A 21368-nucleotide genomic window follows, 5' to 3' on the forward strand; every position below is an offset into this window, starting at 1 on the left:
TGTGTCATAGGGACCCTAATAGGGTTGGGTTTGCTGTGGGAGGAGAACAGCTTGGGCTCTCCGCACCTGCCGCAGCAGCAGGCAGCCCTTCCCACGCAGCAGGACCTGCAGGAGTTAGCGCGGAAAAGCTGAGTAGCTGCCCTCCAGCCCAGGACCACAGGCTCAAGGAGGGCAGCAGGGTATCAGCACAGGCAGGCTTGCAGAGTCTCGGCTTCATCAAACACCAATCATAATCATATCACCATAATTAATTACCACATTACATTACTATGTTTTCCTTTTTTTTTTTTTTTTTTTTTTTGGTACCGGGGATCGAACTTGGGTCCTTGTGCTTGCGCAGCAGGCGGCGAAACCACTGAGCTAAATCCCTGGCCCTACATTACTATGATCTTATCATTATCGGGTTATTATCACCTCCGCTTCAAAAATGACAAAACTGACTTTTAGAAAGACAAAGTTCCAAAGACACAGAGTTGGTAAATGGCAGGGTTCAATCTGCTCTCTTCAGCCGTAAAGCCAGCATCCCTTCACTGCCTCAGCTCTGATCTTAAGGTGGCCTCGTTCCGGGGAGGACTCTGACCCATAAATGGCCAAGTGTCATAGTGTGACCGTGGGACATTAAAGCTGAGTGGCTTAGAGTTTGGATGTTCAACTTGGACAGACGTAGAGTCACTGCCCAGCTCTGTAACCTACTAGCTATGACGTTTGTTATTAAACTCTGAGTTTTCTCATCTATAATATAAGGACAGCAAGTCCTACTGCGGGGTTAGGTGAAGACCAAACAAGATGTGAGAACACTTAGCCCAGGGTGTGGCTGATATAAGCATCTCGATAAAGGGAAGCATCTGCAGCACTGGATGACACATGTGCCAAGAGGGCACGTGCGAGCCACACCCAATCCAGGCCCAGGACTCACAGCTGTCACTGTGCACTGTTGGAGTCCCACAGGACAGATTCTGTCTGGGAGCTAGAGGGATGTACATGCTAAGACAAAAGAAACTATTGTTCTTTTGTCTTCCACCTCCTGGCTAGAAAGAGGGGCTCTCGGAATCTAAGCCACCAGAGCTAAGCAGTGAGAAAAACGGGGTGACGTTTCCCTTCCAAGAGTCACACCTCGACACACTCACACTCAGGTCCACGGGGACCACGTCCTCCTTCACTCCATGCCAAGCTGTCTGGCCATTGGGAAGGAATTTACCCTCTCCCAGACTTCAGTTCATCATCTTTGAATTGGGGAGGGTACCATCTATCTCATTAGTCAGAAATCACTTACATGAACCTCCTAATAGGGCACATGGGTGGCGCTGGAGAGACGGCAGTGTGTGTGCAAGATACCCCACTTCATGTCCTCGTTCTCCACATCTCCCAAGGCCACCCAGCTCCAGATCAAGCAGGAGGTAGTGCACTGGGCAGCAAAAAGGTCCACCAGGCTCCCTTGAGTGGTTTGTTAGGGACCTGCCATGCCACCGACCAACCAGTAGGTGGAGCCTGTGACCAATACCCTTGTGCCCAGCCTGGTTCTCATGACATGAGGCCCACTGGACTCTGAATCACGGTGTCACCTGGAAAGCCTGCAGGTATCATTATTACCCTTTTGCCCATTTCCTCTTTCCTTTGCCAGAAATCCTGTCCCTGCCCCAGATCGGAACTTGTATGCAGTGTCTTCTGTTGTCTTGTCCCTCACTTCCCATGGGGCCATTTTTGTAACCCTGAGGGAAAGAGTCAGGAGAAAACCCTGATGCCCTCGGGGGGCGGGGGTATTAGTATGAGCACCTGCTATGCTTCAGTAGAGCTGGCAGTGGTCCAGGTATGACTCCAGTCCCCCTCACCCCTCACATCCAGGGGTGCACAAGCTAGTGGAGAGAGACAAGGAGATTAAATAAGCAGTTACAGTGCACATGTGTTACCAACCAGGAGGCTCAGGGAGCAGGTGAGTCTAAAGCAGAGGCCCTGCCTTAGTGCGGGGAGGGGAGCGACAAGAGCCCACCTAGCTAAGACTTATCATGTAAGTGGGAAACAGGCAAGATGCACTAGCAAGGCAAAGGGAGGTCTCCAGAGTCTGCAGTGTTGTTCTTACCCACAAACAGCGGCATAGCCTTGGGCAGCTTCTTTCCCCTTAGGCTTTCTACCTTCTCATTCACACAGTATGGGCGGTCTGAGTCCTATTAAGCTTCCTTCAAGCTGTAAACACCTATAGCATCTTTGATAGAAAAGAAAAATTGCTCATTCTCTCTTTTACATCCTAGAAAGGTATACATTACACTACTCAAAAATTAATTTGGGGACTGGAGATATAGCTTAGTGGTAGAGCACTTGCCTAGCAAGGGTAAGGCCCAGGGTTTCATCCCCAGCACTGCAGAAAACCAAAAGAAAAACCCTACTTTGAGAAGCCTCTGTCCTTGGTGCCTCTCTGAGCTCCTGGGTCAGGGATGGAGTCCAGCTGACACGTGCACCCCATTGCCTGGTAGAGAGCTCAGCACACAGGACTCCAGGGAAGGGTGTTCAGTGAAATTTAATTGAAAGAAAATGAGGATTGAAGTGAGACAGCCACCACCATCACCTCACACCTACACAACATTAAGTCAGAAGCACCAGAAGACACCATCGTGGAAATCCTGAGGAGATCAAATTACTGTTACTAAGCCCCATTCCTGCTATCACATGGCCCTACAGGGCGTGGGTAACCATCCCCATATTCAGATGAAGAGAGGAATGGACATTTACAGAGCATGCACTATGCACTCAGGGCTAGGCTGAGGAGCACATAGTTGTCATCTCATTTTATATTTGTTCTTTACCCCAAAGTGCCTGATAGCGATCAACCCCATGTTAGAGAAACTGAGGCTTAGAGAAGGAAAATGACTTGCCCGACATCCTGAGAAGTAACTAATCCTAATTCCTCAACTAGGGTTCATTCCAAAGTCCATGCCTTTCATTCATGCCTCTGTACATACTTTAAAATTCAGTGCCGGGCACATAAGAGGTTCTCCTGCCATCTTATGGCTTTCGTGACACTGTAAGATGCAGATGCAGGAAAGCAAAGGAGTGAACAAGAAGGTGTCTCTATCCCAGCCAAGTCCCTCAGGCCAAAGCCCAGCCTGGACCAGAAAGAAAAATAAATTCCAAAATGGAAATGAGATTCAAGTTTTACTGTTCAGATCTGCCATAAAAGCGTATTCCATCAAGCACATTGGAAGGTAATGATTAAAGGAGACAGAAAATGGTTTCATGCTTATATCTCACCAAGACTAACCAATTCAATGCACCGATTATAAAAGCATGGTGCCCATTTGAACACGAGCTGCAGGGGGTCTATGGAGGGATGGAGCAAAGGATAAAAGTACAGCCACATGAGGTCACGGAAGACCTCTCAGAGGAGACTTGTGAGGTGAACAGCTTCCAGGCAAAGACCTGGAAGGAAACACAGAGTCAGCCAATGCAGCGACAGTAGATGGAAAAGGCCAGGGAGGAGGGGATCTGGGAGCAGGTAGGAACCATCATAAAGGCCCTCATGGGCCCTCATATGAGGGTCCTGGACTCTAGTCCAAGGTAAAAAGAGAGTCTTTGTGGAGATTATGTAGGGGAGTGATAGCCTGGAGAGCATTTGTCAAGCATGATCCAATGGTAGTATGCACTGGAGAAGTGAAAATGTCAATGCAAGAATTAGAAGAGAAGCCAATGACTGGGGCCAGGGACGTGGAGACAGGAGAAAGTCAGGAAGGATTCCAAGGAGCTCCTCGGTTGTCTGCGGTGAAAGCGTTATCACCTATAACTTCTCCAGAAGAAACTCAGGACTTCAGGATGAATCTGTGTCACCTTTGACCCAAAGATGTGCTTCACTCAGAGGATGCTGAGCAGGCCTGGTCCTTTTCCCCATCCAGTGATGCTGGAGGATTTGGAATGAGGAGCCAGAAGAAAGGGAAATGGCTCCGAGACTGGGCAAAGTGTCTGGCATAGACCAAGCTGAGGGATGAAGCCATAAAAATGGAAAGCAAAGTGCACTATAAAGATGGCTTAGCCAAAGCCCTCACTGAATGACTGAGGATTGTGGAGGAGCAGCTAATGCATAGTCTCTGTGATCCACAGCCCCTAGGTTCCACCCTCACCTTGCCACCGGCCACTGTGAGCCGGGATGTTCCCGTCTGTAGGGTAGATCTAATAAGGCCTCTCTCTCACAAGTCTCACAGGGGCCTGGGAAAGTTTAATAAAATACCTGTAAGTCACCAGGCAAGGGCCATTTGCTCAGGCAGTGGTGACAAAGAGACATTCAGAGGACATGGGAGATACCTTGAAGATGCTCGGAAGGTACAAAGCAGGGGATGGACGTAGAGGAGGAAAGGGGCAGAGGCCAGGATGGTGCCCAGCTGGCTTCGTGCACACTTGTGTACAGATTCGGATGTGGAAACCCCTCCTCTCCCCAGCCTAACTCCTACCGGCCCCACGGGCAGGAAGCTGAGTAACTCTCCCCTCCTCCCTTTCTCATTGCCAAGAAATTCCCTGGAAGACCCAGCTCCCAGAAAAAATAAAACAGCATTCCTCAAGCATTTGCCAAGTGCCAGCTGAGGACTTTACATGTTATTTCAGCCTCATGACAATCTGTGAGGAAGCAAAGACACTGTCATCCTACTTGACGAGTGAGGAACTGAGGCTCAGAGAGGTGGGGCAGCTAGCTCAGCTGGTCCTCTTGGCAAATCTGCAGCACATCCCAGTCTGAGCCGAGGCCTGAGTCTGGCCCACCTGAGCAGCAGAAGCTACAGGCGCCCTTACTAGGAGCCCCCCAGCCCAGCTGCTACAGGCCCCACACTCAGGGTGGTCCAAGTTAGTTTCCTCAGGTGACTGATTTAGTGCAGGGGCTGGGTCGAGAACAGCTAGGGGCTTGAACAAATTTGTGACCCTACAGCCAGGTGTTCCTGCTACCTGTGACAACACCTGGATTATGTGTGGTAAGAAGAGGAGCAGACTCTGGCCATGCAACACCTGGTTGCACCACCAACCTGCTTGGGCTCAGGGATCCGGTTTGACCCCCAATGTCCTTGCTTCTCAGAGGGTGGTGCACACACCGGAAACATCGAATGGTGCCACCCTCAGCTCTTAGGATGCAGAACCTCAGGCCCCACCGGGCCCTCGGAGTCCACTCTGCGTGTGAATGAGACCTCCAAGCTCCTGGCACGCATGCCGACACAGCCTGTGAGTCCAGAGACTACTAGGATTTCTCCAGCCACTGAGAGGCTCCCCCTTGACCTCGGGTAGGGTCTTGCTCTCCTCTGAGCCTTAGTTTTCATATTTATAAAACAATATAGAAAACATTCAGATCTGCCAGTGGAGGGAACAGATGACTGGAGAGCCAGGCAAAAGCTCTGTAAATGTTGTTTTTGATGAAGTAAATAACTAACTCCACCCATGTTTACTGAGCACCTACGAGGTGCTGGGCATTCTAGGCCCTATTACAAAATGAGGCCCTGCTCTAATGAAGCTTGTATTGATTAATTCTCTAGCTAATGAAAATGGACTAAAATCCTCTCTCTCCTCTATGACTTTGGTAATGCAATTTAACTTCACCAATATCTAGTTTTCCCACCTATAAAAAATAACAGAGAAGCTAGCATTTACTGAGCACTTCCTATTGCCAGGCATTCTTCTAAACATACACAAGGGGGTGGGTGCAGCCCAGTGGGAGAGCATTTGTTTAGCACCCTCGAGGCTAGGGCTCAATCTCCAGAACCACAAAAATTAAAAAATAAATTGTAGAAAGTAAACACATACAAGGGTTCCCTCGGAAGCCATATAACTTGAGTTCTAACCTTGATACCCGCACTACTCATACTAAAGCTGTGGAGCAGGTACTTGACATCTCCGTGCCTGGGTTCCTGCAGTTAAGGCTGTGCTGGGCCTCCAGGTGAGCCCTGAGGAATAAATTAAGCGCACATGCTAGCCACCCCGCAGCTGTCAGCCCTCTCTGGAGACTGCCCTTTGCTCAGAATACCTGCCTTCCTCAAGTTCATGCTCACATCAAACTCCCATCAGCGCAGAAGTCCAAGGCCTCATCTTCACCCCAACCCGGACCAACTGAAAGACCAGCCAAGCTCCAGAGAACCCCTGTGGGGTCAGCTAAGGTCTTGGCTGAGACCACATCGCAGCCCAGCCTCTCTCTGGATTTCTCCTGCTCTCTACCCTCTGTCCCCAGTGCTGGTCCCAAGAACACCCCTTCCTAAACAGCCTGCACTCCCGTGTCCACCTCTCAGTTGACATCCTGAGCAATTCAGTCTGCTAGCTTCCCCTCTGCAAGATGGACAAGAACATCACCCTCCTAATTTCACCTGGTGAACTGCCTACTAACCTAGCTCGATTTAAGCCTGCCCTTGTTTTGTTTATCTTTGAGCACAGGAAGTCTGAAGACCAGAAGTTCCTCTTCAGGTGACCTAGCCAAAACTGGTTGGATCTAAGATGACTTCCAAGGCAACCAAGAGACAACTTCCAATTTCATCACAATCTTATTTCCATACTAAGTGGCACATCTACTGGCCACCAAGACAGGAAGCAACCAGACCATAAAAGGAACAAGAAGGGAAATCTCTGCCTATTCCAGGAAAATTCATGACTATCCATTCCCTTTATGAACATGCCCTTCCCTGTGTTTCTTTTACCCTCTATCTATGAATTCCCTGACCCCAGTGGGTCAAGAAGTAGGTTTTCAAGTGAGGCTCCAGCTTTCCCATCCTCTGGTAATAGAATAAACTTGGGCTATTGGTGCTCAACTTCAGTTTTGCTTTCTGATTTTGTAACACTGAAATGAAAAAAGATCCTGCTTTGGGCGACTTCCCTTTTTTTTTTAACAGGAAATGACAAATCGTTGGTAAAATAAGGGTTTCAGGGTTAACACATAAAAGGCTTAGACAAAGTGGGAAGTGCTCTAAGAGCGCTTACTATGATTCTTGTTGTCACTGAACCTGCTGAGGAAGGCTTGCCATTGCCCCAGTCTTCAGGGAGCAGCTGGGGTTGGGGCACTGCAGCAGGAGGTATGGTCAAAAGAGCAAGGAAGGAAGGCTCAGGAACAGGGGAGGAAGCAGAAGGAGATGAGGGAAAGGAGCAAGGTCTACAAGGTACAGGAGGTCAGGAAGGATGGACGAGGCAGAGTGAAGATCCAAGCCCAAGGCTAGAGATGGCCAGCAGCAGACTGCCTGTGGGCACTGCCTGGGTAGGGAAGGAACAAAGGACACGTCCCCCAGAATCATGCCGGATTGGCATTCTGATTATTGCAAGCCAGAAAGCCTTTAGACACTGATGCTGCAGAAAGAGCTCCCTGGCCTGTCCTTCCAACATGTAGCAAACCACAAAGATTCCTGTAAGGGAGAGGCCTTCCTTATACCAAGCTAAGACACAACTTACAGTAATCCCAGCTATGGAGATTCATCGCTCTTCTCTTCCCAAGGCTTCCCTCACCATGAAACTCCTGATGATTTCCTAGAGTTTACTGCCCACCCTTATCCCCTTGGGTGGTCATTTCTTCGAAGATTCATCCCTCTTTGTCTAAAAAGTATGAAAGCCTTCTGCTTTGGCCATTTCTTTAGATCTTCAGTCTCTTGTGAGGATCCCCATATATATGTAAAATTAACAAAATGTGTATGCTTTTCTCCTGTTGCCCTGTCTTGTGTCAGTTTGCTACCAGACCCAGCCAAAGATTCCTAAGAACTAAGATGGTATTAAATAAAAATCACAGGAGGTCATTGTTTTGGATTAAACTAACAGGCCAGGATAAAAATCTAAATGGAGTCACTCACACTAGGTTGCCATATCTCCAAGCTGAAACATTGCTGATTATCAGAACTTCTGAGAAACTGGGATTTAGATGGAACAGTCAAATGTCCCAAACAAGCTCATTTCAGATGTCACAGGAGTGGAGTTCATACTGCTTTAATCTTTACACAAAAGAGGTACTCTGAAAATAACCTGGTGTCAACTAATCCATTATTTTCCTATTTCTCTACCTCCCTGTCACCACCTTACAAAGAATGTAACTTTGAAAGAACCAATCCTGATGTCTTTCTTTATGTCTGCTTTCTTCAGCCTTTCTATGTCTATGAAACCAACCACTGCTACTCAGCCCATTGGAATTCTCTTATTCTATTATGTGGATGAAATGTTGCCTGATTCTGAAACTGAAAATGAAGCCAAATAATATTGGTAAACTAAACTGTAATTTTGTCCAGGAATCATTAGACTCCACTGTGGGGGGGCATGGGTAGAGCATAGAGTTTGCAGGGACAGGTCTGGGAATAGGGCAAAAAGCAGATCCTGAGAACCTATAAATGTATCCCTTATCCAAGAAGTTTCAGAAAGTCAGATGATCTTAAAGTCATGAGTGGCACCATCAGATTAACGTTTTAGAAGGAGAAAAAAAGAGCTGAGAAGAAACTGATGAGCGGACACGCTCCTGTGAATTGCAAATACTGACTGAGCAGCGGACACTGTCATGGGCACAGGGCACAGCTGAGGAGATGGCCTGGGCAGTGCGCTCACACCTGTAATCACACGGGACCTCAGTGTCAGGAGGCTCCAGGAGGAAATGACCTCCAGTATGGGATCCAAAGGGTGAGTGTGGGTCAGCTAAGGGAAAAGACATGGAGAGCTGTTCCTAGCACAGAGACAGTGTGTGACAGGGCGCCAAAGCTCCACACTTGGCTTAGCCAAGGAGCTGAGATCCCAGAGTAGCTGGAGCTTTGAAAGCAACACCTTTAACTGTGGCAAGGAGAGTTTCAGGCAGCCAGGAGCTCAGACCACTAGTCACACCAAGGGACTCGCATTTTATCCAGGAAACAAGAGAAGTACTACAGTGAGGATCCAAGAACAGAGAGCCTGGGGAGGCAGAGATGCTCCTGAGCTCCAGCCATTGAAGATCAATCACACCAGCCATGAAAAGCCCAGGCCAGGATTTCAAAGCATCAGGCAACTCAAACCATCCTCCCCAACCAGGGCTGGTGCACAGCACCCTGGCCTTTCTGCACCTTCCCTGCCAGCCCAGGACTATCCTAGCCTCACTGTGGGGCTCCCAGCTCCTCCAGAGAGAACCTCAGAGGTGAGTGATTTGCCCCAGGACTGCACCAATGGGCTTGTTCCTGCCTTGCAATGAGCTCCTCCAGGGACCTGTTGCAGGTAGAGGCCATCAAACAGAGGTAAGCACAAGCCCTGCGACACTTGCAGGGAGAACCTTGATGATCCCTTCCTTGCTGGGAGCCCCTCCACCTGATGCTAAGGGAAGAAACCTGAGCTCTCTTTGGCAGAGGCCAGCGAAGCCCTGGAAACGCTTCCTTCCCTGTCAGAGGCTTGTGCAAAATCTGTGATGGAACTGCACCTTGCACAATTTAGAATTTTCTAGCCCAACTGTGTGTCCAAACCTTCGGATCCTACCCCTTAATTTTACATGTGCCAAAACCAGAGACAAACAGGGAAAGTGACTTGCCCAAGGTCGTGAAGGCAATCCCAGCAGAGTGAGTACTGGTTTGAAGTTGGAAGACTCTGCTTCCAATACTCTTTCCAATAACAGCAACAGTAATAGCAAGTTCACCATGCACTTATTTTATAATAGACACTGTTCTGAGTACTTAAAATCCTTTCACTCATTTAAACTGTACCACTTCCCCACTGGGCTGCTAATAGTATGATTTGCACTTTACAGATGAAGAAACTGAGGCACAGAGTTTCAAGATTGCACAGCTGGCCCAGTTAGAATTGGAACTCAGGCTACTTATATTTCTAGAATCTATTCAGAACTACAAACCAACCATTCAACCCCACAGCTCCAACCCAACTTCTTCTAAGAGGCAGAATCTATTCATTAATGAGGAATTCCCCTTCAAAATTTTGATTTGTTTTAGTCCTGGTGAGTTGGCCCATAGCCCTTCTTCACTCTGGAAAAGCTGCACATCTGCACTGATGATACCAGTACTTTAGCATCTGTCTCTCAGTGCTAAATACATGTTCCCATCTCCCGTAACCTAAGGCAGAACAACAGAGCCCTATACCTGACACCATACCCTGAGAATTACTCACTGCTTTCTCTTTTTTTTAATTTTATTTCTTGGGCTGGGGATTTAGCTCAGTGGTTCCACCGCCTGCCTCGAAAGCACAAGGACCCAAGTTTGATCCCCGATACCAAAAAAACAAATGTTGTTTTTTTTTTATCAGTACATGTTTGCATACATAATGATCACATTCATCATAGGGAATTTGTACCTGTACACAATATATTTTAATTCTTCTTTTTTTCCCCCCATTCTCCTCCCTCCCTTCAGCCCTTCAGCCCCTCGCCATTACAAAAGATTTGTTCATATTGTTTTTCTTCCATTCTCTTTTTTAAATCTCTTTTTCCTTCCTTCTCTTCCCTCTCCCATCTCCTTTGTTCCCTTTCCCATTTGAACATGTTCTTCCTACTTTCCAATATCTATCCTCCATTTTGCTCCTTATTTACCCTTTGAGTTTCTCACTCAAGAGAAACAATGTGATATTTGATCTTGTGTGTCTGATTTACTTCATTTAAAATTATGGTCTCAGGCTACATCCATTTACCTAAAAATATCTCAAATTTATCCTTTTTTGTGCCACAGTAGTACTCCATTGTATTTAAAAACCACATTTTCGTAGGGGAAAGGAAAGAAGGGAATAGAAAAAAACATGAGAAAAGGAAAAAATGGAAAGAAAGTCTTTGTAAATAGGGAAGGGTGGAGAGGGTGAAGGGAGGGCAGGGGAATGGGGAAAAAGTAAGAACCAAGATACAGCATGTAAAGGAACAAGATCCCAATGATGAATGTAACTGTATTGTATAATTAAATATACCAATAAACTTAATAAAAAAATAAAATAAATAATAAAATAAATAAATAAAAATCACATTTTCTTTATCTATTCATCCATTGGTGGGCATATAGGCTGTTTCCAAGATTTAGTTATTATAAATTGTGCTGCTATAAATATGGGTATAAATATATCACTGTGTTATGATGCTCTTAATTCTTTCAAGAGTTACCTAGTAGGGAATAGCTGGGTCAAATAGAACCTCTAGTTTTAGTTTTTTGAGGAATCTCCATGCTGATTTCCATAATGGTTTTATCAGTTTATCCTCCCACCAACAGTGGAGAAGTGTTCCTTTTTCCCCACAGCTTCGATGCCACTTGTTATTGGTTGATTTCTTGATGATCATCATTCTTTCTGGAGTGAGATGGAATCTCAGCATTATTTTAATTTACATTTCTTGACTGGCCAGTTATGTTGAACATTTTTTATACATTTACTTGCTATTTGTACTTGATCTGAGACATGTCTGTTCATTTCAGGTGCCCATTTTTGGATTTGCTCTTTAAATTTGGGGGATCTGATTTTTTTTTTTTAGTTTTTTATATATTCTAGATATTAGTCTTTTGTCTGAAGAACAACTGGTAAAAGTGTTTTCCAACTCTGTGCGTTGTCTCTTTGTTCTATTGGTGATTTCTTTTGCTGTGCAAAAGCTTTTTAATTTGATATGATCCCAGTTGTTGATTCTTTGTAATATTTCCTGTGCTATCGGGGTTTGGTCATAAAGTGTTTGCCTACACCTATGTCTTCAAGAATTTTACCTATTCTATCTTCCAACAGATTAAGTGTTTCTGTTTTAATATTTAGATCTTTGATCCATTTCAATTTTATTTTAGCGCATGATGAGAGATAATATTCTGCATGTGGAAAGCCAGTTTTTCCAGCATCATTTATTAAAGAGGCTATCTTTTTTTTCTGTGAAGATGTTTGGCTCCTCTGTCAAAGATAAGGTGGCTGAGTGTGCATGGAGTTGTTTCTTCATCTCCTACTCTGTTTCATTGATTCACAGGTCTGGTTTTTTTGCCAGTGTGCTGGTTTTATCACAGTAGCTTTGTAGTATAATTTCAAATTAGGGATTGTGATGCCCTCTGCCTTGCCCTTGTTACTCAGAATTGCTTTGCTATTTCAGGTCTCTTCTGGTTCCATATGAATTTTAGGATTATGTTCTCTAGTTCTGTGAGGTTTGCTATTGGTATTTTCATTGGGCTTGCATTACATTTGTATAACAATTTTGGAAGTAAGGCCATTTTCACTATATTGGTTCTTCCTACCCAAGAGCAAGGGATGTCTTTCCATTTTCCAATATCTTCTTCGATCTCCTCTTTCAGAGTACTATAGTTTTCAATGTAAAGGTCTTTTACTTCCTTCATTAGATTGATTCCTAAATATTTCATTTTTCTTTTTTTTTGTTGAATTCTTTTATTGGTACATTTTAGGTATACAACACAATTACATTTCTCATTGGGAAAGTATTTCATTTTTCTTGATGCTATTATGAAAGGTGTTATTTTCCTAATTTTTCTTTCAGTGAGTTTATTATTCATGTTCAGGAATGCTATTGATTTTTGAAATCTGAATTCAGTCCCTTTTTTGCTTAAACTAATTTAAGTCAAGTTTCCAACTTATTGTGAACTAAGAGTTCTGACTGATGTAGAAGGTCTTAAGCTCCACCAACAAATGTAGGTACAAGTCAGAGAAACTGAGGGAAAATCTCAGGTGTAAAGGTCTAAAAGAGCAGGGGAATTGGGAAGGGTAGGGGAAAGGAAAAAAATGTGAGAAAAGGAAAAAAATGGAAACAAAGTCTTTGCAAATAGGGAGGGGTGGAGGGGGTGAAGAGAGGGCAGGGGAAGGGGAAAAAATAAGAACCAAGATACTCATGTAAAGGTACAAGATCCCAATGATGAATGTAACTGTATTGTATACCTAAAATGTACCAATAAACTTAATGGGGGGAAAAATAGTGGTTGTTATGGCTTGTATCTAGATTTCCCTCAAAAGCCTTATGCATGTGTAGGTGGGGATTTTCAGAGGTGACTGGATGTAGGGTGCATGATAACCAAATTACTTCACTGATTGGTTTAGCATAGCTCTAGGTGTGAGTAATAGAAGAGCCATGCTGGGTATGGGCAGCACTAACCAATAGGCTTGTATCCTGAATGGAATAAAAGAAAAGGGAGGCTCACTGCTTGCTGCTTTCTGCCTGCCCTGCCATGAACTGGTTTTCCTCTATGATGCCCCTCTGCCATACCACCCTGCCTTGGAGCCAGCCAACCATGAACTGAAACCTCTACAAACTGTGAGCTAAAATAAACCTTTCCTCCTTTAACTTTGGGTGTTGGGTATTTAGTCCCAGCAGTGGGGAAAGCAGCTCAGACTGTGGTGCTCCCAGAATTCAGTCTTGGCCTGCTTCTCCCCTCAGTCTCTGCTCTCCATCTCCAACTTCCCACATGAGACTCTTTCTCATCTTGCAATCTGCCTACTGGGCTTCTCTTGCTCAATGTCTAAGATGCCCTTCAAACTCCAGACCCCCAAACTGGACTCACTTTCCTACCTCCTGCTCAACACAACTCTAGCCCAAGTCTCCTCTGAAAGTGAATGGCAGAGCTGTCTACTCAGATCTGAGTCAAAAACCTAGGTATTAGCTTCAATTCTTCTCTTCCCATCATGCTCCTCACAGTCACCTAAGCCAGCTATGGATCTCAAACAGAGCCTCTCATTGCCCCTGCCTAGGATACATCAGATGCAGTGACCTACTTCCCTCCCCAGCCTGGGGTGGGTATAGCCAATTGCAGTGATTCAAAGACCTCAAGTGGGCCAAAGGAGACTCCAAGTCCTAACCTTTTGTCCCAGAGCTCCTCCTTTCCCCTTCAACTGCTTCTCCTGATATGGCCTTGCCAGGGAACTGACCCCTCTGGCTCACTTTGCCCCAGATTCTTCCTCATCATTCCATTTGGTTACTGCCTGCTAAGGGCACATAGAAATCTGACTTAATGGTAAAGCACAAGTTGGAACATGCTAAGACATTACATGTTCCTGGATGAAGGGACAGGTATTGACTAAGGCCTGGCTTGGATATGTTTCCTTAAGTTTCTTACTCTCTTTAGGACTATGTCAAGTGGTTACTACCTATGTATGGATTGCCATTTCACAAGTAGAATAACAGAGGCTCAGCAAATGTAATTTTTCTGAGGTCCCCCAACTACTGAATGGCTGGATTCATTTTGAACTTAGATCCTTTTGTAAAACCTACTATCTTTTCACCTACTATGAGGCAGCCCTCTTCCCATCACAGAGGCTGCTAAGTGTGACCCACAGCAGAGGAGTCAGAACTATTGTGAAAACTGAGGGGGTGGAGTGGGGCTTAAAGGAAAGCCAACCAGTGATGGAAGGGAAAAGGAAGCACTCTGGTCCAGAGCCAGCAGCATGCCAACCACCATGTGCTATTTTATCTCATCCTCACAGCAGCCTATAAAAGAGGAGGAATTGGGACACAGAGAAGCAAAGAAACAACCAAAGTTTCAAACCATAATGGAGCTGAGATTGAAACAGTATCTCACCCAAGAAGGGCTAGTAATCCCAAAGCCAACATCCTGCCCACTGCCACCCTGGCTGGGCTGTCTGTAATCCAAGACACAAGTCAAGCTAGACCAGTGGTGGCAAACCTAATGCATGCTGCAGCAGGCTCACGGTCCTCTCTGTTGGCATGCAAGCCAAGTAGCCCCAGCAGCAGAGCATTGGATATTCAGATTTAATTGCAACATTGGCATTTTGCAGTAAACAAGTGGGTTTGAGGTTGCAGTTTGGGCACTCAGTCTCTAAGTTTCCGTCACTGCCCTAGAGGGGTCTACGAGCCCTCCTCTGTAGCTCTGGAATCCAAGATGGTATATCCTTGGTATCACTCAGAGCAGAATTATTTGAGGCTGGGACTCTGAGGGAACTGCAGCTCCTGACCCCTGTCAGGGCCTGTCCCAGCCTTAGGGGAAGCCATATGGAAGCACTTTGCCTTATACTGCAGCCCCCCACTTCACTGCCCCAGCTCTGATCTGCATGTGTATTATTCTGTAAGAGGAAAAGACAAACAAGGAATAAAATTCTTAATACCTAAAACCTCAAGGGACAAGAACTATGGTCATTAAAGAGACTTCCTGTCATATGGAATGCTGGCTTGCTAAAATCTTTCTTCTTTTTCTGCTCCTGATTCAAGGCCACCTCCTTCAGGAAGCCCTCCCTGGAAGGGACCCTCTCACCTTCACCTGAACGCTGTCTGATGGTTAGTTTAGAATTTATCATGTTCAGCCCAATAGTTACTTACACATCCTTACTAAACTGTGATCATATTGCAAGCAAGAGCCCTGCCTTCTTTGTAGTAATAAAAGATTGGCCACCATTTGTTGTGTGCCCACCACAACCCACATGGCTGACACTGATCATCTCCTTTAATATTCATAACAGTCCATGTCTGTCTCAACAGCTTCTGAACTGATGTCCAGAAAGATCTTCTGCAGGACTCAAACCTACATCTAAGTCTGGGCTCTGTCCTACATGCAACAATGCGTGGAGTATTTATTGGAGAAATATTTGTTCAGTATTTGTGAATTCATGGGTTCTAACCCTGTCCCCTTGAGTGTCAACCAAAATTAAATATGTATCAGTTTTCCATTGCTGCATAACAAACCACTCCAAATCTTAGTGGTTTTAAAAAAACACCATTTCCTTTGTTCTTGGTTCTAAGGCTCAGGCCCACTGGCCAATTCACTCTGTTCCATGCATACAGTGTTCTGCTGTGTGGCCTCTGTGTGGATACTCTTGGCTTCCTTACATGCATATGTGTTTACTCTGGGTGAAAGCAAAGCATTCTTAAAAGGTTTAAATCTCAGAACATCAGTTCTCCTCTGTTCTATAAGTAAGCAGAGTTGGTTAAAAGTCCAACCTAAATTTAGGAGGGTACAGAAACAGACACCACCAGTTATTGGATGGAGCAAGTGGGGACACATTACAAAGGACACAGAAGTGGGGACACATTACAAAGGACGCAGAAGTAGGAGACAGAACCCTTTAGGGGCCAAGATGGTGAACCTCCTGTGTCTGCTTGCCTCACATGTGGTGCCCAGTTTTGCTGTCAAACACCAGTCCAGATGCTACTGTGAAAGTATATGTGCATGTGACCAACATGTCCCATCCACTGACCTTAAAGGATTCCAGCAGATTCCAGCAATGTAGGCAGAACTCATGCACTCAACTGAAGGCCTTAAAAGCAAAGACACAGCTTTTCAATGGAGGAAGAAATTCTCCCTCTAGACAACATAGAAACTATCGAGTTTCTGCCTGAGTTTCCAGCCTGCCATGTACATTTTGGACTCAGATCAACTCTTACTGAACTTCCAGTATCCACTACCAATCAGTTGTCTTTCTCTCTTGCTCTCTCTCGCGCGCTCTCTCTCTCTCTCTCTCTCTCTCTCTCTCTCTCTCTCTCTCTCTCTCTCTATCTCTCTCTCTCTCTCTCTCTGTCCTTTTGTGCTTCTGTAACACAATACCTGATTTTAGGTAATTTACAAAGAACAGACTTGTTTCTTGTGTTTCTGGAGGCAGGCGAGGCCCAGGCCAAGAGGACATGTCTGACTAGAGCCTGCTCACTGCATGGTCCCATAGCAGAGGGTGGAATGGCAAGAGAGTGAGCACTATTAAGGCCCTTTTAGAGTTAGTGTCAATCCATTCATGAAGGCAATCACCCCTCAAAAGCCCCACCGCTCAACACTGTTGCACTGGGGATGGGATTAAGTTTTCAACACATGAATTTGGGGGGACACATTAAAAGCACAGCAGACCTATACACTGTCCTTTGTACTGGTTTATTTCTCTGAGGGACTCTGACAACTACAGGGACCATTTTAAACTATTACAGATACAGAAGATAGATTCTGATCAGAACAAAGGGGTCCAGGATTATCTGCTCACTACCCTCAAGAGAGACCAATTCAGTGCTCCTGTAGAAATCAGAGCAAAGCTGCCTCAGACATGGGACTTTTAATGCATTTTGTCATTTTTCTGCTTTGGTCAGGTCAACACATACACACATAACAGTGATGGCCACAGACATCACCTCTGTTACAGACCTGCACAGGTTCTAAATTGAATCTGCAGAGTCAGACACGATCTGACGAGGGCCCTGCTGCTGCACCCTGAGTACAGCCCTTTGCACCTCCTCTGGCTGCTGTGGGAGTGGGACACAAAGCAGGCAGCACTGACACCAAAGTGGACTCTAACTCGCTACAGATCCAGAGCACTGAAAGTGTGTGCTTCATGATCTGGAAATTGTGCAGATGTGGAAAATTCCCTGCTGAGCAGGAACTAGAGGAAAAAGAGGCTAACAGGGGAGAAGATTGACATCTGCCAACTCAAGCCAGGAGAGCCCAGCTCTGCCCTAGCCAACCAGCAGATCATGAGCACACTTTTACATTCAGAATCCCCACTGGTGCCTGCAACAGACCACCTTTGCGAGTGAGCTCGCTGCCTGCGTGGTGCACTGTGAGTGTTCCAGCAGGAAGCAAGGGAGTATATGCAGACCTGTAATAAAGGCGCTATTCTCAAAGACGTGAGCAGAGTTTCAGAAAGCCAACCAGAGCCAGTGCAGCGCCTGGGCTTAGTGGCAGCTGAGCTGCTAGAACACCACCCCCTCTAGTGTCCCGGTCAGGAGAAACCAGAAACCAGAGGACAGAGGGAACCCAAAAGCAGCCTACTGAGGTCCACTTCCCAGCCAGTACACCGAAGAAGAGAAGAAAAGAATAGCGTAGAAGAAAAGAACAGCATAGAAGAAAAGAATAGCATAGAAGAACAAATGACCTCCCTACCTCACCCCTCTGCCAAGCAGCGCACAATCAGCTGTCTCTAATCATTGTTCTCTTGTGCCTGAATAATCTCTGAAACCCAATTACACCATTACCTTTCGTTTGTGGTGCTGGGGATCAAACTCAAGGCCTTGCACATAGAGCAGGATCCCAGCCTCTAGATTACACATTTTTAGGGGAGGAAGGCGCCTATGACAGTAAGATTTGTTCCAACCCACTGGAGATGTCGTCTGAGCCTCAGTGTTCTGATTATAAGCCTCAGGTAATAACTTTTATTTCCAGAATGCTATTTAAGAATTCAATGAGCTCACATTTGCAAACAATCCTTCTAAGGTATAAGGCAACACACAGATATGCTCCACATTATCTGATGGGGCAGAAGGTACCTCCACACTGCGGGATGACCAGGCGACTCCAATCCCATCAGAGTGCTTCTGGTCAAGTCACCCTTTAGCCACAGGCCAGGCAAGCTCCCAGGTTCCACAAAGCAGCCTCTACTGTGACATATGAAGCTGATGACATTCCTGGCAGGGCCCCTGCAGCAGCATCGATGACTGTCTGCGTGTGCATTGTGAAGTCCTCTCACGTCAGTATGACCGAGGAGCTGCAGATGCGAGACTATCAGCCCAAGTTTATTTTCAGGAACACACTTCTCTCCAGAGAGAGCCCTTGGGAGTGTTTGCATCCACAAGGATGACTCAGGGGCATGTGTAGTCAGCCAGCCAAGTGACAGCACATTCCCGGGGGACCAGCTGGCCAAGGCTGCTGGCTGGAGGCTGGCTGTCCCTCACCATCCTCGAAGGACCCTTACCGAGCTCTTGGCAAGAACCACTCCAGAATTTATGAGGCTAAAAGAGGCACTTAAATGACTTTTATTTTATTTTTAAAAGAAATTGGAAGGACATGCAGGGGGCAGTGACCCTCACTGTTTTCCACAGATTTGTAGCAGCATGACATCCAAAGAAGGGATGGAAGGGCCCCAGAATCACCACACATGTCACCGTGTTCAGAAAGCAAGGGGACCCTCTGCTCTTCTTCCCCACTGCCCAAAGATAACGTCTGAAGCTCCTTAATCTGACATCGAAAGGCCTGCCTAGCTGCCCCCAGCCAAATTTCACAAGTTTATTTCTCAACACAACACTAAAGGACTCACAATCCTAGTGTCACTTCATAGTCAGATGCACAGGCTTCTGGCACCACAGATTTCTAATCTGGGCCCATCCCTTAGTACTGCTGTGTGCTTTCAGACACATTGTTTCTTCTCCCTGACCTGATTTAGGTTCTACATCCTGAAATAATAGCATTTGCAACAAATCAAATAAGATCATTCATATAAAGCCCTCAGTACCTGGACTGTACTTAGGGTAGCTACTACCAAACCGGTCATCTGGCTGTGCACTGTCCTCTCCCCAGAATCCTGCCTACCCTGCTCTTCACCAGGGCAAGCCCGCCCTGGGGCCCACCACTGCAGCCACACCAGCCACTGTCATCTCTCCCGGGCCCTGAAACTTACTCCTCCCTCAGGACTCCAGGTAACGGCCTTCACCTGTGAAGGCCACCCCTGTGGGACAGAAATACTGCTCAATTCAGCACTCAAAGACCACAGTTCAAATTTCAGCCTCTCCAGTGAGCAGCCATCTGACTATCCACCCATCCTTCAGCCTCTCTGGACTCTGTTTCCTCTTCTTAAAAAGAGGAAGAAATGCCTCCTTCCACTTGTAGAAAGTCAACAGGATGATTTATGTGAAAGGACTTTGTAGACTCTGAAATGCCATGGCGTGTTACAACAAAAGCAAACTACCAAGTTTTAGGGCTATGGTAATACAAAGCCATAGAAACTTTTTTTTTTTACAATCTGGCTCTGCCTTTATGGTCTATAATGTTTCTGCTGGGAAACCCAGTGCTCTGATTCAATGATCCAGGAGGGATCATGTTGCTGATAAGAAGAATTTCCATGGACTCCTTATTTCCCCATCCCTTCTCCCAGGCCCCACTATGAAAAAATGCAAAAATAATTTGTTGTTGCTAAGACAAGGAGAGTTCTACTTCCTCTCACTTGCAAAGTGCTTTACAATTTACAGATAATTCAGACACCTCAGGGCCTGAGAAGGATAGAAGGAGTCCTGAAGCGCCAAGCAGAATGCTCCATGTCAACCTGGGTCACGACTCTCTCTCCAAATCTAAAGGGCCCAGAGAACCTGAAGGCAGCCCCACCTCATCTACAAAAGGCCAAGTGCCCACAGGAAATGGGATTCTTCACAATGCCCCATCACATGTACAAAGCAAGCCAGGGTTCTCTAACCTGGTAGGTAAAAGGTTTGATTGCTTTGTTTGCTTTATTTCTTGCAACGGGCAAATCTGTCTGTTCTGCCCCTTCAGGCTTAGAGCCTCGAAACATACTGAGACTCTATTTAACCAACCCAAGCAGGCTGCCCGGGTCTCTGTAAGTTCTATAACAAGATGTTTCTCTCACTTTAACCTTCCTGGCTGATATTTCTTAGACAACATCTAATGATGCAGTTTCACAGTGCTTGACTCATCCAGTTTCTTTGAGATAGGAAAGATGTCTAGGGGAAGCACGCTAATCTATAAGGGAAAAAAATAGTTAACTTGTTTAATACTGCACTGCACCATAGCTGGGATTAGACGCTATAGTCTTCAATATTCTCTACCACCTTAATTATTTCTATTCAAACAATAGAAATCCTACCAAGATAAGAAAAAGGAAGTTAAAATATTTAAGTCTGATTTTTGATCCTGGGAGCTAGGCCCTAAATAAGAAAAATCAGGATCTCTTCCATTCCTCAATTTCAGTGTGTAACACTAAATGAGTCCATTCTACTCTGTGAGTTTCAATTTCTTTGTGGGTTAAATGAAACAGCTGCACTAGTTCAGGTATACCAAGCACCCATCATACAAGTTGCCATGGGAGACTTACCCATCCAGAGCCCATGCAGATATTACTAATCAATCACTATACCCTTTCCCAGTTTAGGCACAATACAGTGGTGTAGGCAATGGATACCAGTAGGTCAGGCCTGGACAGGAAGTAAGAAAATCCTGTGTGCATCTCTGAACAACATGATTTCTGAGAGTTTTTACCTGTTTTGACATTCTGTGATCTATGCTCTAGTGAGGAGAAAAAAGTGACAAAGTAGATCAGGAAAACTGATCTAATCACCTCCCTACCATGGGCTTTCAATGCCACCGAGAAAGTAACTCATTTATAAACAGGGATAACCATTTTATTCTTATTATTTATAGGACATCTGTGAAGATGAAAACAAAAATAAATAAGATGTGAAAGAGTTTAATATCCTGAAAGTAATCTGATTATTGTGGTAGAACATCACTTATTAAGCACTGTACCAGGTGCCTTAGATTTGACTCTTATCTCACTTGGTACTCATGACACTAGTGTAAAGTTGAGTTTCTAGAATTTGCAAGCAAAGAAGATCCAGTTAACACCTGCAAATTCCTCTGGAGCAGGACTGCTTAGCCCATGCTTTCTATCAATCCTTTGCCTGTAGTCTGGGGCACTCAACAAATATTTGCTGATTTCCTGTGGAGGAAATTATATAGTTGGGGTCATATTTAGCAAAGTGAACTAAGGCTGTGATGCTGCATCGGGCTGACTGATAGTGATTTCAAATTGAAAGGACTGTTGAGAGTATGATG

The 21368-nt window shown here is 45.5% G+C and overlaps 1 long non-coding RNA gene across 23 annotated transcripts in view; it reads right to left on the minus strand.

Annotated features, from left to right (window-relative positions):
* Positions 1-21368, minus strand: part of LOC101700290 (uncharacterized) — a 100445-nt gene that overhangs the window by 22558 nt on the left and 56519 nt on the right. For 4 of the 23 annotated variants that reach the window (XR_015452579.1, XR_015452573.1, XR_015452568.1 and 1 more), the window contains exon 2: positions 2078-2200. The exons of 14 other annotated variants lie outside the window; for them this stretch is intronic. This is a non-coding gene — a long non-coding RNA (uncharacterized LOC101700290). Of the gene's footprint in view, positions 1-2077; positions 2201-16032; positions 16093-18076; positions 19710-21368 lie in introns of those variants that run through there. 5 more of the 23 variants (XR_015452567.1, XR_015452556.1, XR_015452576.1 and 2 more) reach the window with 3 other exon arrangements.

The sequence above is a fragment of the Heterocephalus glaber genome, unplaced genomic scaffold (genome assembly GCF_053883595.1).
Source record: "Heterocephalus glaber isolate CG9 unplaced genomic scaffold, H.glaber_assembly_v1.0 deba00001447, whole genome shotgun sequence".
NCBI lineage: Eukaryota > Metazoa > Chordata > Mammalia > Rodentia > Bathyergidae > Heterocephalus > Heterocephalus glaber.